Below are 12,841 nucleotides of genomic sequence, written 5' to 3'. Positions count from 1 at the left end.
AAAGTTTAAAGGGCCATATGTACTGTAAAACGTTGTGCGATACATGTGCCAATAGGTAATTCGCAACTCGTGTCGATTTAAAACACTCCCTTCGGTCGTGTTTCAATTTATCACCACTCATTTTAAATTTCCAATTTTTCGCACTTGAATCGTAATGTACTATTACAGTACATGCGATGCTACTTTACCACACTAGTGCGATAATTAGCACATTACGTAACTATGTTGAAAATATAAAGGGCCAAAATGTACTGTAAAACGTTGTACGATACATATGTTTTCGCCCTTTTATCGTAATATACTATTAATGGAGAAATGATATATTTATACATTGATCAGAATACTTTCGTATGCCTTATTACGCGTTCGTTTTCCAGCAAAATACTATAAACCTTAATCTCGTCGCAGAAAAATAATGCAAAAGTATACAGCAGGGACCGTCTTCTTGCTTTTTTTTCATATTAAAAATCAGTAGCCTGAAGGAGTAGAAACTCCTTCCGGCTAATTACGAGTATTATCGTTATTCGATATTGATTAACGGTTTGGGACAAATGATGGGTTAAGTGTATTAATTAAAATAGCCTACCCTCTATCATCATGAAGGTACTATTACTTACTTACTAACTTCACTGAGCATTGTATATTCTGCGTTCATACACGCTGACCATCTCCGGCGCTGTTATATAACTAACTGTTACATCGCGACTTTGACCTTGATACTCGTTATAATTCGGTTACATTTCAATATTTATTACGAGCTTGCGAAGTGGGTTACGACAGCCATTTGTTCAAGTTCCTTTGAATATTGCGAATTAAATGGTAAATTTTCCTCTTAGTAGTGGAAAAACCGGTTCGATTTTCCTTTGAATTTCTGTCAACTCTAATATATTTCTCGTTGGATGCTATGGCTATGCATAAGTACACACATGAGATATGTAACGTGGGACAACTTTACGCGTCTCAATAAAAATAATTGTGCTAAAACTTCTGGTTTGTCACGATTTTCGACACATGAAAATGATCCAATAAAAATGATTGCCAAGAAATGGACAAAGTAGGTTACTAGTTTATATTTAGACCAATTTGTGTAATAATGTGCTATAATTATTTAACGGCTCTTATCATTTAATTGTAAGGGCTTCAAACGTTCGCTACCTAATGTGCAGGAGTTAAGTAAAGAAAATGACATAATCGCGCTTCAAGAATTATGGATTCTGCCTGATGACCTTGATTTTTTGAGCCAGATTAACAAGGACTTTGGCTACCATGGAATATCAGCAATAGATACATCTGTCGGGCCGCTGAAGGGTAGGCCGTATGGAGGAGTTGCTGTATTGTGGAGAAAAAGTTTGTTTACTAAGGTTGTGATAATCGAAACCGGCTCAAAACGAATCGCTGCTATACGGGCGGAATTACCAGGAAATCGGAGTATTTTAATTATGTCGGTGTACATGCCAACCGATTGTGCGGATAACTTACCGTTATTTACAGAGTGCCTAGGCGTTATCAGTGCTATAATCGAAGACAATAATTGTGAGTGTGTGTTGGTACTTGGTGATTTTAATGCGGACGTGCGTGGTTCATTCGGTAAGGAACTGATAACCTACTGTAACGACCAGAAATGGATTTGTGCGGACATTGAACTGATTGGTGAGTCAAGTGACACATTTACTTTTAAAAGTGACGTGCAGGGCTCTAAAAGCTGGTTAGACCATGTTGTGGCCACGGAATCTGCATATAGGCTGTGTACTAATGCCAGGGTCCTATACGATGTTTATTGGTCTGACCATTATCCGTTACTTATTGAATGCGACTTAAATCTCATAGAAACAAAGACGAATCCTAGTAACAATATTGTAGTAAATAACATTTTATGGGGAAACCGATGTAATGAGCAAATAGAAAGGTATACCAAATTATGTACTAATTATTTAAGAAATGTTAACGTGCATATTGATAATTGTAGCGAAACATGCAATAACACGACGCATTCTTTAGTAATTGGTAAATTTTATCAGGAGATAATACGGTCCATTCAAACAGCTGCTAGGCAAACGTCTATCAGTAAGAAACGTAAACAAATCAATAAAATTACCGGTTGGAATTATCATGTGCTACCACTGTACAATAACGCACGCGAAGCGCATAAAGTATGGATATGGCACGGTTCGCCTTCTTCAGGTCCTATATTTGATGATATGTCCAATAAACGCAAATTATTTAAGAATAAATTAAGTTGGTGCCAACGGAACCAAGATATTATTAAAATGGATATTATAGCATCCCATAGGTCGGCAGGAAATTTCGTTCAGTTCTGGAAGGATACTAATAAACTAAGTTATAAACAAAGTAGACCATTATCAGTAAATGGAATTCAAAATGAAAAAGAAATAGCTAATTTGTTTATTAAGCAATTTAAAGTCGATAACTCACTTCTAAACTCATCGAATTCTCACTTGTTTGATAATACGCGGAACCGTGGTTGCCCGTCGACAGGTTCCGAGTTATTCATTACGCAAGATATGATATGGCAATGTGTTAGAAAAATGAAACGCGGAAAGTCGCCGGGCCACGACGGTCTAAGTATTGAACATATTTTGTATGGGGGCCCATTATTGCATGTAAAGATGGCGCAATTATTTAATTTGTGTTTAGCGCACGGCTACTTACCTGATGAATTTATGACTACGAATGTGGTTCCCATCGTTAAAAACAGGACTGGCGATCTTAGTGACCCGTCCAACTACCGACCTATCTCGTTAGCTACCGTGTTCTCCAAAGTTCTTGAACGATTAATTAACCCGATACTTGCCAAACACATACGTCTACACGACGCCCAGTTTGGGTTCCGTCCGGGTCTCTCAACAGATATGGCTATATTCTGTCTTAAAAACGTCGTAAACCGATATCTTAAGAAAAGGACGTCGGTTTACGGCTGTTTTCTGGATCTGAGCCGTGCTTTTGATACTATTGACTATAATTTATTATGGGATAAAGTATCAAAGGCAGGTGTACCGAGTAGAATAGCCACTCTGTTGAGATACTGGTATGGGAACCAGATGAATAGCGTTAGATGGGGAAATGCCAATTCGGACCCGTATAAGTTGCAATGCGGAGTTAGACAGGGTGGACTGACATCGCCATTGCTGTTTAATCTTTACATAAACGACCTGATAGAGGAGCTCAGCAGCGCCGCCGTCGGGTGTCATGTCGCGGGCGTATGTGCCAATAACTTTAGCTACGCGGACGATATGGCGCTGCTGAGCCCTTCTATCACCGGCCTTAGGATGCTAGTGTCGATATGTGAGCATTATGCTGCAACACACGGACTAAAATACAATGTAATAAAATCTGAAATAATTGTATTTAAATATGATAAGGGCCCAGATTTCGTTCCACCTGTTAGGTTAAACGGGACAGAATTAAAATGTGTAAGTAGTTTTAAGTATCTAGGGCATGTTTTGACAGAGAGATTAAAGGACGATGACGATCTCGAAAGACAGCGGCGGGCCATAGCGATGAGAAGCAACATGCTGGCACGTCGGTTTGCTCACTGTTCCGACCAAGCCAAAATAACTTTGTTCAAGGCGTACTGTCAGGCGTTCTACACTAGCCAGCTGTGGTACCATTTCACGAAACGATCGTTCAATAGACTTCGAGTACAGTACAACAACGCGTTTCGTGCAATGTTACGGCTACCGTGGCGGTGTAGTGCGTCTGGTATGTTCGCCGAGAACAGAGTAGATGACTTTTACGCTATAATGCGTAAAAGGCACTGGTCGTTTGTCGGGAGAGTGAGCGAAACGGCGAACAGTATTGTTAAAGTAGTGTATACAACCTGCTACTGTATGAGCAAGGTTTCCCCGCTGCACCTATATCTATAGTCTTAATTTTAATTGTATATTTTATTTTATTGTATTGTTGCTTTATTGTAATTTAATGGGTTAATACCTGAATAAATAACATTTTTATTTATTTATTTTATTATTTATTAAGTATTATTATTTATTTAATTTTTTTTTTTGTAGCTTCTTACTTACTTACCTATATAAATTTACACGTATCTTGGTTACTTGTGTAATCTTATTTTATTTTATCATATTGCACTAAAGTGCAAACGCCGCAATATGTTGAAATACTTAAAATCCGACACCAATTACTAATTAGGTATATATCAACACAATAAAATCTTATACATACTTACAACTTAGTTTGTCGCGCGTAAGATAGACTAGGTATGTAGTTATCTGTCTTTTTATGACTGCTTTAATTAGGGAGGGACTGGTAGATTAAGGGCCAGGCCACACTAGTGCGTTGCGTAGCGTCGCGTCGTCGCAACGCATTTAATGTGGCATGTCATTAAAATATATGTAAAACGACGCAGCGTCGACGCTGCGAGGACGCCTGCGATGAAAAAACGCGACGCAACGCAACGCACCAGTATGGCCTCATAGTATCTCGCGCTCAAGATACTGTCGTAGTGCACTTGCGCTAAGCCTACAGAGCACTACGAATACAAAAGTTGAATTATGCCGCGATGCGCGGTGTATTTTGCCACAAGAGTTGTCAAAAACATTTTTAAGTAGTTATGATTAGATCAAATTATCACTGCCGTTATCTGTCCTTGAAGTTACATTTAAGATGTAACAGTTATAGATCGTGTGATTCACGAAGACGCATGCCTTGACTTGTATTGTCTTGTTATTAAAGGTTAGATTTGGCAAATCTGCGCGTCATCGTGGATGGCACGATCTATACTAAATACGTCTATTCATCCTACCAACCAGTTTGACTTCGACAGCTAAAGGATATTGCTAATGGATGGACAAACACAGAAACTTCCAACCTTAGCTTGATTATTACTTGTCAACAGGCAACACTGACAAACAACGTGATATGCGATAGTAAATTATTTATTTAATCATATATGTTTGTCTACTTTTAACCATCTTTAAAAGTGTCAAATTAGCAATTTGTTTTAAAACCTTTTGAAACAATTTTCTACTATGACGTTGGTTGGTAAAAACAATAATCGGTACACGGCAGGAAAAAATTAAATAAAATGGAAAAAAAAATATGAACCTTATGTAGTATAGTCATAAAAAAATACACCGAACGAATGGAGATAAGTTTTTGTCAAAAAAATCATTTTTGGTACATGATACATAAGTGGTAGTTGTATTTTTTTAATTGATATAGTATGACTATACTATATCATTTAAAAAATACACCAAACGAAAAGAGATAAGTTTTTGTCAAAAAAAATATAAGTAGTCAAAGTTTTTTTGTTGACTTGTTTTTTGACCCCAAAAAATGTGATGGTAGCTTTCTGTATGAGATGTAATTTATTTTTTTGCTGAATAAGTGACGACCAGACGAGCCGCCTGAGTGGAAGCCATCATCGTCGCCCATGGACATAAGCTACAATCATAATATGAGCCACTTAAGCGTTGCCGACCATTGAGAACCCTAAATACCCGCCGCTTCTTGAAGAATCCCGTTTCGACCGATTGTCATCTTGGCTAGGTTTTCTGAAGCATTTTAAAGATCATTCCCGACGTAAACAAAAGTATGATGCAGAAATATTGCGGTGCCAAAGATTATGCCTCGGCATTATACAACCGACGAATGAAACCGTTACGTCATTCGCGTCTGCGCAACGCTTGACACACAAATCGACACGCAATCGCACCAATTACAATTACTACGTACAGTCAAAATGGATTTTAGACTACTAAACAGTCCCTTCTTATAATATTTTGCACGATGAAGCGTCAAAAAATTTGTAACACAATTAACCTTTCAAGTATTTGCGTTGAAGTAGTAGCGGGTCGCATTATATGTATGTATACGCTTCATAAAGCGTGTAATCTTAATATATATATAAAATGCTAATGTGCGTAAGTAAAGACACGGTTTTCTCTATCACCACTATTTCCAATCAACTTCCTGTTGGGGTGGTAAATACCCCTTGGTCTCCCGGTGGGAGTAAGGGAGTTTGGTCGCGGTGGGTGGAAGTGGGTGGTTGTGGGTGGCTAAAATGTGAAAAAATATATATCTGTCCTTTTCTAACTCATGGGAACTTTTGGAAAGTTCTAAAAATTTCTGGAATTTCTGGAATAATCTAGAAAACTCCAGAATGTGTACAACTGTAACAATCGATCTAGAATGTTCCAGAAAGTTCTAGAAATTTCTGGAATGATCTAGAAAGTTCCAAAATTGTGTGCGACTGCTAAAATCGACCTAGAATGTTCCAGAAAGTTCTAAAAATTTCTAGAATGATCTAGAAAGTTCCCAAATTGTGTGTGACTGTAACAATCGATCTAGAATGTTCCAGAAAGTTCTAAAAATTTCTAGAATGATCTAAAAAGTTCCAAAATTGTGTGTGACTGCTAAAATCGATCTAGAATGTTCCAGAAAGTTCTAAAAATTTCTAGAATGATCTAGAAAGTTCCCAAATTGTGTGTGACTGCTAAAATCGATCTAGAATGTTCCAAAAAGTTCTAAAAATTTCTAGAATGATCTAAAAAGTTCCAAAATTATGTGTGACTGCTAAAATCGATCTAGAATGTTCCAGAAAGTTCTAAAAATTTCTAGAATGATCTAAAAAGTTCCAAAATTGTGTGTGACTGCTAAAATCGATCTAGAATGTTCCAGAAAGTTCTAAAAATTTCTGGAATGATCTAAAAAGTTCCAAAATTGTGTGTGACTGCTAGAATCGATCTAGAATGTTCCAGAAAGTTCTAAAAATTTCTGGAATGATCTAGAAAGTTCTAGAAATGTTTGGAAAGATCTAGAAAGATTCAAAATTGTTTGCAAGTGTAAAAATCGATATGGAATGCTCTAGATAGTTCTAGAAATGACTAGAATAATCTAGAAGCTTCTAGAAAGTTCCGAAATGTGTGCAACTATTGAAATTAATCCTGACGATCCAGATCGTAATTAAGTACCTCGGAATGTTCTAGAGTTTTCTCATACTAGAAATTTCGATTTCCAACGGTATATAAACCGAAAATCAGTGACTTTTTGTCAGTTGAACCGTGTTTACAGTCGCGAAAAGATCAATTGAAGCCAAGAGTGAACAGTGATTACATAAATTGAAGTGATTTGAACAAATGAAAAAGTAAAAACTATTTGACTATTCTAGAGTGTTCTGATACTAGAAATTTCGATTTCCAACGGTATATAAACCGAAAATCAGTGACTTTTTGTCAGTTGAACCGTGTTTACAGTCGCGAAAAGATCAATTGAAGCCAAGAGTGAACAGTGATTACATAAATTGAAGTGATTTGAACAAATGAAAAAGTAAAAACTATTTGACTATTCTAGAGTGTTCTGATACTAGAAATTTCGATTTCCAACGGTATATAAACCGAAAATCAGTGACTTTTTGTCAGTTGAACCGTGTTTACAGTCGCGAAAAGATCAATTGAAGCCAAGAGTGAACAGTGATTACATAAATTGAAGTGATTTGAACAAATGAAAAAGTAAAAACTATTTGACTATTCTAGAGTGTTCTGATACTAGAAATTTCGATTTTCAACGGTATATAAACCGAAAGTGAGTAACTTTTCGTTAGTTTTATCATTGTAACAACCAAGATATTCGTTTTGATTAATTTTATTACTTTTTTTATATTTACAATGCCAAGGCGAAAAAAAGTATTTACAAAACCCAAAGTGGTTTCAAAAAGAAGAAAAATAGCACGTCAAAATGAAACAGAAGAACAAAAAGAAAAACGTGTTTTAAACATTCGTAAAGGAGTAAAAAGAATTAGAGAAAATTTAACCGAAGAGGAAAGAGCACGTATTAATGAAGAAACCAGATGTCGAGTAAGATCACTCAGAAATCGTCAATCTGCTGATCAACGTGAACTGGAAAATACCAAAAAAAAAGAAAGAATGGCTACTTTACGCCAACGACGAGCTGCTTCATGTAAAGTTGGAAGTTTAGAACTTCAGGCTTTCCATTATGATTGCAAAAAACAATACAGTGAACATCCAAATATTGTCATCGGAAAAATGGATACGATATGCGAGTATTGTCATGCCCGGAAATTTAAAGGCGAAACTGCTGGTATATGCTGCTCGAGTGGTAAAGTCAATTTACCAGCACTAGATGTACCACCACCTCAATTACTCGCATATATGACTGGAGAAACACCAGATTCCAATCATTTTCTACAAAATATACGTCGATACAACTGTTGTTTTCAAATGACTTCATTTGGAGCTTCATTAATATGTCAGGAAGAAAATTTCAGCCCGGTTTTTAAGGTTCAAGGCCAAATTTATCACCGATTAGGCTCTCTTTTGCCGATGTCTAATGAATCTCCAAAATTTCTTCAAATATACTTTGTTGGTAACGATGAACTTGAAACAGACCAACGTTGCTCTAACTTTCAGGGACTGCAACGAGATATTATTCAAAAATTACAACGTCTACTTCATAATCATAATCAACTAATCAATGTGTTCAAGACTTCTCTAGACCAAATGGCTGCAGATAATTATAAGATCGTCATTCGAGCAGATAAAAGACCAGCCGGTCAACACGAACGAAGGTTTAATGCACCTCAAACGAACGAAGTTGCCGTAGTCATTGTTGATAACGAATGTAGTCGTCGTGATATTATTATTCAACGTCGAAGTAATAAATTGCAACGTATTGCTGAAACACATCGTAGTTATGATGCGCTACAATATCCGCTAATTTTTTGGCAAGGTGAGGATGGTTATCATTTCAATATTCAACAAATCAATCCAGCTACAGGTGTCGAAACTAACAAAAAAGTATCAGCTATGCAATTCTATGCTTATCGAATTATGACTAGAAATGGTGAATATAACCATATTTTAAACTGTCGGCAGCTATTTCAGCAGTTTATTGTAGACATGTATGCTAAAATTGAAACGGAAAGATTAGATTTTATTCGCCATAATCAACGAAAGTTGCGTTCGGATGAATACATCCATTTGAAAGATGCAATGATAAATGATGGAAACGTCGATAACATGGGAAAATTGGTCATCTTGCCATCGACATTCACTGGAAGTCCACGTCACATGCATGAATATGCTCAAGATGCAATAACTTATGTTAGGAAACACGGCAGACCAGATTTATTTATAACATTCACATGTAATTCTTCATGGATGGAAATCAAAGAAGAATTACAATATGGTCAGACGGCCAGCGATCGACATGATATTGTTGCCCGAGTTTTCCGTCAAAAACAAATTAAATTTATAGACGCCATTGTGAAAAATCAAATATTTGGTGTTGTTATCTGCTGGATGTTTTCAATTGAATGGCAGAAACGAGGATTGCCACATTCACACAACTTAATTTGGCTCCAAAATAAAATTCAACCGAATCAAATAGATGATATCATCAAAGCTGAATTTCCAAACCCGGAAGAAGATTCTGATCTTTATAGTATAATCGTAAAAAACATGGTTCATGGCCCGTGTGGTGAGCTAAATAGAAATTCTCCGTGTATGAAAGATGGAAAATGTACGAAACGTTATCCAAAGCCATTTTTGAACGAAACAGTTACAGGCGAAGACGGATATCCTAAATATAGACGTCGATCACCAGAACAAGGCGGATTTACAGCTAAAATTAAAATACGAGGTAATGCAGAAATTCAAGTTAATAATCAATGGGTAGTACCATATAATCCACTTTTATCTAAAATGTTCAATGCCCATATCAATGTTGAATACTGCAGTTCTGTTAAATCTATAAAATATGTATGCAAATATATTAACAAAGGCAGTGATATGGCTGTTTTTACGTTAACCAATGAAAACCAGCATGATGAAATAGTACAGTATCAAATGGGTCGTTACATTAATACCAACGAAGCAATTTGGCGAATTTTAAGTTTTCCAATACACGATCGAGATCCACCGGTTCAACATTTATCCGTCCACCTAGAAAATGGACAACGTGTGTTTTTTACAACAGAAACAGCACAAAAAGTTGCGACGGAACCACCAACTCGAACAACTTTAACAGCATTTTTTGAATTATGCCAGAAAGACCAATTTGCTAAGACTTTACTTTACTCAGAAGTACCCAGCTATTATACATGGGATACAACAAGTAAACAATTTAATCCTCGAAAACGTGGAATGCAAGTAGAAGGACATGATGGAGTGTTCAAGAGTAACACAATAGGACGAGTCTACACAGTGCATCCAAAAAACGCTGAATGTTTCTATCTACGCTTATTACTTCACACTATTCGTGGTCCAACGTGTTTTGAAGACCTAAAAACTGTCAATGGTTACATTTGTGAGACATATCGTGAAGCATGTCAAAGATTGGGTCTACTAGAAAACGATAATCATTGGGAGTTAGCTATGAATGAAGCAGCCCAAACGGCAACAGCAAGTCAAATTCGTGAGCTATTTGCAATCATATTAACTACATGTAATCCTTCTAATCCAAATCGACTATGGCTTAAATATCGAGAATATATGAGCGATGACATCTTGGCTGATTTACGACAGCAAAATCCGGACTTAGAAATTAATTTTAATGAAGAAATTTTTAACAAAGCTTTGATATTGATAGAAGATAAATGTTTAGCAATTTCTAACCAAACGTTAATACAACTAGGTGTTCAATCTCCTAAACGAAATCATTTGGATGTTATGAACAGTGAATTTTTAAGAGAAACAAATTATAATATCGACGAATTGAGGCTTTACATCCAACACAACAAACCCTTATTAATTGAGAGTCAAAAACAAGCTTACGACATAATAATGGATTATTATAAAAATCAGCGAAGTGGTATAATATTTTTAGACGCACCTGGTGGCACCGGGAAAACATTTTTGATAAATTTAATTCTAGCTGAAATCCGTGCAAATAAAGAAATCGTTCTCGCCCTAGCATCATCTGGAATAGCGGCAACACTTATGGATGGTGGACGAACGGCACATTCTGGTTTAAAATTACCATTAGATGTAGCTAACTACGAATTCCCGGTATGTGACATCACAAAATCATCGGCACGTGGACAAATATTAAAACAGTGCAAAGCCATTATATGGGATGAAAGCACAATGGCTCATAGAAAATCCCTAGAAGCACTAAACAGAACACTTCAAGATTTACGCGACAACACGAATATAATGGGAGGTGTATTGTTAATACTATCAGGCGATTTCCGTCAAACGCTACCTGTCATTCCGAAATCAACGCCGGCAGATGAAATTAACGCTTGCCTGAAGAAGTCGTTCATATGGGAACAGGTAAAAATAATTAAATTAACAACAAATATGAGAGCACAGATTTCAGAAGATGAAAAGGCCCAAGAATTTGCTGAAAAACTTTTACAAATAGGAGAGGGCACTTATCCAATAGACGAAAATACTGGCCAAATCACACTAACTAATGAGTTATGTAATGCTGTTGAAACACCGGAACAACTTATAAATGAAGTGTATCCAAGTATTGCTGAAAATTATACTAATTCGGAATGGTTACGGGAGCGCATTATTCTAGCCACGAAAAACGACATTGTCAATAGCATCAACAACATCATCCAGGAAATGATTCCGGGAGAAGAGAAAATCTACAACTCAATCGATACAATGACTGATGAACAAGAAAGCGTAAATTTTCCTTCTGAATTTTTGAATTCACTAAATGTTCCAGGAATGCCATTGCACTGCCTTAAATTGAAAGTTGGTTCACCAATTATTCTATTACGAAATCTGAACTCGCCAAAATTGTGTAATGGTACGAGACTCTGTATTAAACAGCTACAAAATAACATCATCGAAGCCAGTATAATGACTGGTAAAGAAAAAGGACAAATAGTATTTATACCACGAATACCTTTAATATCAAATGGATTGCCCTTTACGTTTAAACGTTTACAATTCCCGGTGAAGTTGGCTTACAGTATGACCATCAACAAAGCACAGGGCCAAACATTCAAATACTGTGGCGTTGACTTAAAGGAACCATGCTTTGCACATGGTCAATTATACGTTGCATGCTCACGAGCAGGATCACCTCGAAATTTGTTCATCTACAGCCCGGGCAATAAAACAATAAATGTAGTCTATAAGCAAGTATTATAGAAAAATTAAACAAAATGTAAATGTATAATATAACGTGTAATATGTTAATGTATTTATCATATATGTAGTATGTAGAATATCATATGTAAATAATTGTGTGAATAAAACATAAATTTTCCATTTACTAAGGTGTTTTTTATTCTAACTTATGATTATTTCAATTAGTTAATTAGTTAATTAATTAAATATACTTTCTATACACCGCATATTTAATGGTCGACTAAGTCTTTCAATATCTAAGATAGAAATCTATATTATCTACGTTAAAAAATGCATCCTCAAATATTTTTTATACCATTAAACATGCGATTTATTTTAACCCGAGCAACGCCGGGTTTTGCAGCTAGTGTATTACTAAAGCTATCTGATCTGTTCATGATAATCCTATCTGTGTTCGAAGGAATATATTCTAAAATACATATAATATGGGATAATAGACGGTTGATATCATAACATAAATTTTAATTAACATCCAATTAACTCTTTAAGATGTTAAGTATACTCGGCTACAAATATTTATAATACGAACGAGAGGCAGCTAAATCAGTGAACTTATTTACCTAGTCATCTTTGATAATAATGTTTTGAGCTGACTGTACTGACTCACTAAGTCAGATATAATAAACTACGAAACTGTCATATTATATCATTAGGTAAAGGCAGTTAAGCAGGATGTTTAACCGTGATCAGGTTTCTTGGTGTAATTTGTAGTGTCGACACAACAAACACTACAG

The 12,841-nt window shown here is 36.0% G+C and overlaps 1 protein-coding gene across 1 annotated transcript in view; it reads right to left on the bottom strand.

The window, feature by feature from the left end:
* Positions 1-12,841, bottom strand: part of LOC133527766 (ejaculatory bulb-specific protein 3-like) — a 184,637-nt gene that overhangs the window by 116,038 nt on the left and 55,758 nt on the right. The window lies entirely within an intron of this gene.

Source organism: Cydia pomonella, chromosome 18 (assembly GCF_033807575.1).
Source record: "Cydia pomonella isolate Wapato2018A chromosome 18, ilCydPomo1, whole genome shotgun sequence".
Lineage (NCBI taxonomy): Eukaryota > Metazoa > Arthropoda > Insecta > Lepidoptera > Tortricidae > Cydia > Cydia pomonella.
Note: the sequence above shows the minus strand (reverse complement) of the source record. Positions and strands in the feature narration are given on the sequence as shown.